The following is an 8,448-nucleotide window of genomic DNA, read 5'->3' as shown; positions in this document are numbered from 1 at the left end:
AAAAATTTCTTTGAAAGAAGATCAAAAAGAATGTACCCCTTTTGAACTAGGGAATAACCAAGAAAAATAGAAGGAATAGATTTAAGGGAAAGCTTATCATGGTAATGAGGAACTGTGGCATAGCATAAGCAACCAAAAACCCTTAGATGATCAAGAGATGGAGGAGTTTTGTGGAGTTTTTCATAAAGAGATTTCCAAGACAAAAAGAGCTAGGTAAACCATTGATAGTGTAGCAAGCTGTTAGCATACATTCACCCTAAAATTTAGAAGGTAAATTAGAGTGAAATTTCAAAGCTCGAGCAAGCTCAAGGAGATGGCGATGTTTGCATTCATCCCATAAAAGACGGAGTTGTGTGAAATATGTGGAGATAGAAGCAGCACCTTGAGTGTGAGAAGAAATAGTATGATAGAGATAATAAATTCTAGATCCATCGACTTTACTGTAGCATTCTTTAAGATCCTTCCAAACAAGGTAGGCACTCGAAGCGAAAACAATACCAACGGAAAGTTCTTGGCAAACAGTGTTGAGGATCCAAGAGAGAACAATGGCATTGCAACGGTTCCATTAAAGATGAAGATCAACTAGAAAATTAGCCCGTGAGCAAGTGCCATAAACAAATTCGAGCTTGTTTTTTGCAAGAAGAGCGATATGCATAGATTGACTCCATAAAGTATAATTTTCAAAACCAAGAATCTGATGAGAGACGAACATAGTGCCAGGAGTATTAGAAGGATGAAGGTAAAGAGGGTGATGAAAGTCAATGAGAGAAGAAGATGGATTGACGGCCATGGAAGAAGATTATGAAAAAAAAATCAGAGAGGCAAGGAATTTTTTTCCTAGAGACTGATACCATGTTAAGACGGTGACAAATATAAGATAGAATGAAAAATACTTCCAGTATATTTTTATTGCTATAGCTTGACTGTAATATAAAGGATAGGTAGTAACTAATTAACATACTTAGTACTTAATTACAAGTAACTAATCCCTAAATACTAGGGGCTGTTATAACAACGTATTTATCAGCTTTAACATTTACCAGCTTTAACAAAAGAAAGAAGAAACGTAAGCATTCTTATTTCCATTTTTAGTGAAATTTTAGCTGGAATTAGAGAAACTATGGTTAGCAATCTAATTTAGTTATTGTCATTTGAGCAAGATAATCTTTAATTAAAGAAATGGGTGAGCAAAGGGAGCTATGCGGAGAAAGTTGATGAGAATTAAGTTTGGGTTTAAGAGTAAAGGTGAGGAGACTCCAAGTAATACATTCAAGATATTCAATCTATGATTTAATTGGTACTGGTGTTCAAAAGTGAATTTGGTAAAAGCCCCAGCAAAGGAAAGCATATTTGATATAGGTTAGGGATTTAAATTACAGTTGTGGCTGCATTTTCGGTCGCGTTGCGTTTGTCGCGATTGCGGACATAACGAATACTATTGTGGTCACTGCGGGTGATAAACGCCAAATTATACACAGTTTTACCCAAAAAACTTAGCATATTTATGGATGTTTACTACTATATTTATGGATTTTGGTGCTCTTAATCTAGTTATTTCATGTTTTGCACTCAGGAGAGCACCAAGAGTCAAAAGGAGCCAAAAACGAGCTAAAAAGAGATAAAACAGATGAAATCGAGAAGTTCACATGGCCTAAGCCTTGCCACACGGATTGCTCACACGCCCGTGTCCTTCGACGGTGTTGACCAAAGCTCTCACGATTCACACAGCCTGGCCATTGACCCACACGACCGTGTGCAATTTAATGGATCGAACACGGCCTGGGAAACACATCACACGGCCGTGGCATATGGGTGTGTCCCTTTTTCAAAGAGTTGTATTTTACATGGAAAAGGGTACTTAGGGAGGAAGAAAGCCAATCCAAAGCCTATATAAACACCCTAAGTAACTTTTCTGGAATACAGAACCATACGCCAGGAATTACTTGAAGGAAGCCAGACGATCTATCCCAAAAGCCAGAGCTACTCCAAGACTGAAGATCTCTCTTAAAATTCCTTCAGGGGTTTTAGAGTTTTCTTCATGTTTTGTTATTTTTATACTTTTAAGATGTACTCTTATTTTATTATGAATTAAACCCCTTAGGTACCTAAGAGGGATAAAACCTATGGTGGATCTTGTTATTATTATCTGAACTGTATGATAAATACTTGATTTGTTATTAATTATGTGTTCTTAATGCTTGAGTTAATATTCCAGGTATTAATTCATGATTTGAAGTGCTTATGCAGAGGAGGAATAGACCCTGCCTAAGAGTAGATTTAGCATAATAAAGCGAAGTTGATTGAACGCCTAGAAATAGGGTTACAAGATTTTACTGGATTAGGGTGAAACCTAATATGGGAGTCCATAGAGTGATTTACTGCTTCCTTATGGGTTTTAATTAAGAAAGAAATTTCGATCAATTCAACTGAGGGTTAGACGTTATTAGTCTCGAAAGGGATAATAACATAGGTTAGGGAATCTCACGGATCAAGTCAAGTGAATAAATCGTCTGGTTTAGAGTCAGATAACAAGTGAAATCTAGGTGGATTCCTCCTTGGGTGTCGTCTTTATCAATTTCTTTTCTTCAAGTCTTTTTTCCAAATTTTTTCTTTGCTTTAATTAAATTAGTTAATTAGTTTAGATAATTAGTTTAATAAACAAACCCTATTATTCTTAGGCTAGATAATAAAAAGATAGTTATTACTAGTACTTTTGGTTCCCTTGGGTACGATATCCCGGTCTTGCCATTACTATACTATTGTTTGATAGGTGCACTTGCCTTTTCGTCGTGATAATAGTTAGTCTAGGTTTGATCTTCATTATAAATATTTATTGCTTATTTCGAATCAAGCGATCAAGTTTTTGGCGCCGTTGCCGGGGATTCAAAATATTAGGAACGTCAAATTTTTATTACTTTAGCCATTTATTTTTCTTTCAATTTAATTTTAGTTTATTATTATTATTATTCTTTATTAATTTACTTATTTTTTTTCTCTTGGCAGGTTTTTTATAGTTTATGACTAGAAGAAACCCGTCAGGACCATTACTTTTTGACAAAGAAATTGATCGCACAGTTTGTAGAAATCAAAGAGAAATAAGGCGTAGCTTACGATACACAGAGAACGAGCGAGAAGACGACACTCAACCCCCAACCGACGAGATGGCTGAAAACCAATGCAATCAGCTACCTCCTGCAATTGCGGCTAATCAAAATCCTGCTCCACGTACTATGTATGATTATGTTAAACCTTCTTTAACAGGAACTGAATCTAGCATAGTTAGACCTTCTGTAGCTTCAAATACTTTTGAATTAAAACCTAACACTATTCAGATGATACAGCAGTTTGTTCAGTTTGATGGTTTGCAGGATGAAGATCCCAACGCTCATTTAGTGAACTTTCTGGAATTTTACGATACATTTAAAATCAATGGCGTTTCTGATGATGCCATACGTCTTCGGTTTTTCCCTTTTCACTGAGAAGCAAAGCTAAATAGTGGTTGAACTCATTACCACGAGGGTCTATCACTACTTGGAAACAAATGACTGAGAAATTTTTACTAAAATATTTTCCGCCGGTTAAAACGGCTAATTACATAATGATATCTCTTCTTTTGTGCAGATGGATTTAGAAACACTTTACTATGCATGGGAGAGATACAAGGACTTATTAAGAAGGTGCCCTCACCATGGTTTACCGCTTTGGCTTCAAGTACAAACATTTCACAATGGCCTGAATCCCTCGACTCGGCAAATGGTTGACGCAGCTGCTGGCGAAACCATAAATAATAAAACACCGGAAGATGCCTATGCATTTATAGATGAGATGCCACTGAATAACTATCAGTGGCAATTTATTAGGACAAAGCCAACGAAAATAGCCGGCGTTTATAACATCGATTCAGTCACCATGCTCTTTAATCAGGTAGAACTTCTCAATAAAAAGATTGACGGTTTACTTGGTTCTACGCAGGTATATCCAGTAATACGGTGTGACTCAAGTGGCGGAGGTGTGCATACAGAATACCAATCCTTCAATCCTACAACTGAAGAAGAACAAGTCAACTATATGGGCAACAATAACTTCCGATCTCAAAATAACCCATATAGTAATACTTATAATACAGGTTGGAGGAACCACCCAAATTTCTCCTAGGATGGTCAAGGGAATCAAAAGCCACAAAATCCTCAGGGTTTTCAACAGCCACCTTATCAATAAGAGAAGAAACCAAACCTTGAAGAGATGCTTTCTAAATTCATCTCGGTGTCAGATTTCGGTTTCCAAAATATCGAGACAGTACTTAAGAATCAACAAGCATCGATCCAAGGACTCAAAACTCAGATAAGCCAGCTATCCAAACTAATCTCCGAACGACCACAAGGTAGCTTACCAAGTAATACTTAACCTAACCCAAGGGAACACCTCAATGCAATTAGTACTCAAAATAAGGAAGGATTCATTGCACCGGAGCCAGAATTATAGCAAGACAACGCGATGCATAAAGGTCAAAAAGAGGTAAACAACGATGATCCTAAATAGGTAAGTACGTATTATGAACCTCGTGTGCCATATCCTAAAGCGATGAAGAAAGACAGAACAGAAGAACAATTCGGTAAGTTTGTCAAACTCTTAAAGAAATTACATATTAACTTACCCTTTATTAAAGTTCTATCGCAGATGCCCAACTCAGCAAAATTCTTAAAGGAACTTCTGAGCAATAAAAGAAAATTAGATGCTACATCGCATGTGGAACTCAATGCAGTCTGCTCAGCTATTCTAAAGAATAAGCTACCTAACAAATTGAAAGATCCAGGGAGTTTTACAATTTCTTGCTTAATTGCTAGTTTATCTGTGAATAATGCTTTAGCTGATCTAGGGGCAAGTATAAATGTTATGCCGTATAAAATGTTTAAACGACTAGGTCTCGGTAAACCCAAATAGACTAGGATAATCATATAATTGGCTGACAAAATAGTTAGATTTCCCAAAGGTATTATTGAAGATGCTCTCGTTAAAATTGATAAATTTATTTACCCAGTAAACTTTCTTGTCTTAGATATGGATGAGGATAACGAGGTACCTTTAATTTTAGGACGACCCTTTTTAGCAACTGCTAGAACCATTATTAATGTAGGCACTGGAGAGCTAACACTTCGTCTAGGAGACGACACAGTAACACTCCAAGCACGCGATTCAGTCAAAACTTCTAAGACTCAAGATAATGGTATGAAACTTGTCGATGATAAAACTAATATTCAATGGTCCTTACAGGAACCTCCTCGAACCAAGACAACAGAGACAGTGCACTATTATCAAGTAGCGAACAAAGACACCCATGAGGAACGAAGGCTTCAAATAGAAGAGCTAGATGAATGGCGAGCATACAAACTGAGAACACATGATAAATCGAAACTACACCAAAACAAGCCCGATACCTCTCCTAATCAACTTAAGGTTGGCGATAAAGTCTTACTAGATGCCACAGATCCTCACATTGTCACTACCACACCAAATGAGGAAATCCCTCTTATGGTACTCAGTATTTTTCCATTCGGTACGGAGGAGGTGAGTCATCCCAAGTTTGGCACTTTTAAGGTAAACAACACCCGATTAAAATCTTATTTTAAGTTTGACAGCAGGAATGAGGAGTATGAACTCCTGAAACCACCATGATCATTCAACAGAGAGGTAAGTCGAGCTTAGACTATAAATAAGTGCTTCTCGGGAGGCAACCCGAGCACTAACATATTTTGATTTCTTTATTTTTAATTTCTAACACTTTGAATCATTAACTTAATTTTTGAATTGCAAAGTTTTTCAGCACACACGGTCAGGCACACGGATGTGCCTAAAGCAGTGGCCAAACAGGGGTAGAGACACGGCCGTGTTGAAGTGGGACATGATTTCCCCAAAACACGGGGTGCGATAAATCCCCACGGCCGTGCGACATGGCTGTGGGTGAACTTGATAGGAGACCACGGGCGTAGGAATTGAAAACCACGGGCGTGCTAGGGACAAGGCTCGATTCTGTTTCTTCGACACGGGCGTGAGACACGCCCGTGCCGTTCAACCGTGTACAAAAATACATGGGCATGCTACCAGAACACACAGGCGTGGGAGAAGCGAACAAAGCTATGCACGGCCGTGCGACATGGCCGTGTTTGACATACACCCAAGATACATGGGCGTGGGATAGTAGCTGGGCACGACCTAAATCGCAAAATTCAAAAAACACGGGTTCACCCTCAAAGTACAAGGGCGTGGCCCTAGGCTATGTGAACCTCCCCTATATAAGTAAACCACTGTTCATCTTCTTCCCCTTTTTAAAACCCTAGCCGAAATCTACCCTTCCCCATTCCCTAATCCCTATTCCGGCCACCATTATCTAGATTCTCACTTCCCAAACCCCCAAACCACCCTCAAATCTACTCCCTTTGCATTAATCCCCACTTTTCTCTCTCTATACCCTCTATTTTTCCTCCACACAGCTATATCCCTGCGTCACACTCTAGTGCTCGCCACCAACACGCCCGTGCACCGCCCTACAGCAGCCTTTGGTTCACTTTCTCAACCTTATTTTTTTCAATTTGTGTTGCTACATTAGTATTCTACATACTTTACATAGATATTGTTACTATTACAAATATGTTTTAGAAAAGTTAGGAATTTGCTTTAGAATTTTCTATATTTGAATTGTTTAAGCTACTAAATAGCATATACTAGTTTTAGGTCTATTGCTTAACTACTGATGTATCTTAGATCCTATCAATGCATGTATTTTCAGGAACATTATGTCGTCATCGAGAGGCAAGAAGGCTGCGGTCCTATCCTCAAAGAGACATAGGGGACCGAGTTCTTCCTCGGTACATGCTACAGCCAAAGTTCGGCACCCGTTCCTTGAATTTTTGCAAGCTTCGCAGGTGGAGCTAATTTCAGATACTACACGCACGACCCTTCACTACAGGTCGCTGCATTGACTGGGCTGCCGTCAAGCAAGTTCAGCTAGCTGATGCCATCCGCGCCCTCTTGTCCATAGACCCATGGGAACGGTTCTTCACTATTACCGAGCCCACTTATTTAGAGCTAACTTTAGAATTATGCTCTATTTTTCATTTACAGGTGGTGATGACGAACAATGATGACCCAGGTACCATTCACTTATGATTAGGCGGTCTAGTTCACGCAATGAGTGTCCTAGAGTTTGGAGCCGCTCTGGGACTTTACACCGATGAGTTTAAGGAGGAGGAAGACATGAATGCACTACCACGAAATATCCACATTTCTCACTCCTTGTGTTGGAAAGCTTTGGCACCACTCTCTTCCACCTACGACCCCAGCCGCTCGAAAGCCTTAGCTCTCGCTCCTTCCCTAGGCTATCTCCATGCCATATTGGCACACATATTGACCAGGAGGAGAGAGAGCACCAGTGTCGTCAATACCTACGACGCCTACTATTTATGGTGCATGGTGAATGCACACGTGACTGACTTGGCATACTTCATTACTTTCGCCATTCCCCATCAGACTGAGCGGCATAGGAAGGGAGTGATCTCCACCGGCCCCTACGTGATGCGCCTTATCAGACACTTCAGCCTCTTCAACACCATGGCCCAATCATCAGTACTTACACTGATAGGTCAGATGTCCCCACAGGGCATCACGACTATGTTACACATGAAGATGATCGAGCGTCAACGTGAGACCGATCCTCCTCAGTATCGTCTCTCTCATGCCATTGACGAGGAGAATTTTGAGGACATTCCTGATGATGTCCCCCCACAGCATGAGGAGCCTTCCACTGCGCCACCTAGGGAACGACCAGTTTATGCAGCTGCTTCATTGGTACACCTTTCCGACCGACTCACCCACTTTGAGTAGTATTGCACTATACAGTTTGAGATGATTCACAAGCGAGATCAGCGACGGGACTGACAGATGGACGATATGCAGGCCATGATGCAGCAGCTGTGCCAGTACGTTCACATCGCCACCCCAGCGTCACCACCTGAGGGCCCCATTGACGAGGATCATTGAATCCTCCTATCTTTTTATTCTTATTTTTTTCTTTTTCTTTTTATTTTCATTTCAATTTTATTATTATTTTTAAAAGACATATCTATATTGGTGAATTTTACTTTTTTTCATTTTCTGGTGTTTCTAACAAGTAATCCCACTACGCTCTCTTCCACACCAACTCTTAATAAGCTCTTCATGATTCTACAGACTTCCAAGCAAAGCTACTAGGAATATTTTATGGAATGAGGAAACAAATGGGAAACACTACCTCATGAATGCCATGTTCAACGACCCAATTTCTTCATCTAGCCAAGAACAATGGCAGCTACTACTTTCCCCAAACACTCCAGCCTCAGAATCAAGTTCCGTATCCATATAACAGGGAGTTTCACCTCCTTTCCTCTTATGATTTTCTTTATTTTGAATAATCTA

The 8,448-nt window shown here is 39.7% G+C and overlaps 1 non-coding gene across 1 annotated transcript; it reads right to left on the bottom strand.

Moving 5' to 3' along the window:
• Positions 1–3,589: 3,589 nt before the first annotated feature.
• LOC128295999 (small nucleolar RNA R71) lies at positions 3,590–3,695 on the bottom strand. Its single transcript, XR_008286547.1, has one exon. It is a non-coding gene; the product is annotated as a small nucleolar RNA R71 (small nucleolar RNA).
• Positions 3,696–8,448: the final 4,753 nt, after the last annotated feature.

Source organism: Gossypium arboreum, chromosome 7 (genome assembly GCF_025698485.1).
Source record: "Gossypium arboreum isolate Shixiya-1 chromosome 7, ASM2569848v2, whole genome shotgun sequence".
Taxonomy (NCBI): Eukaryota; Viridiplantae; Streptophyta; class Magnoliopsida; order Malvales; family Malvaceae; genus Gossypium; species Gossypium arboreum.
This window is presented reverse-complemented; position numbering and strand designations above follow the sequence as displayed.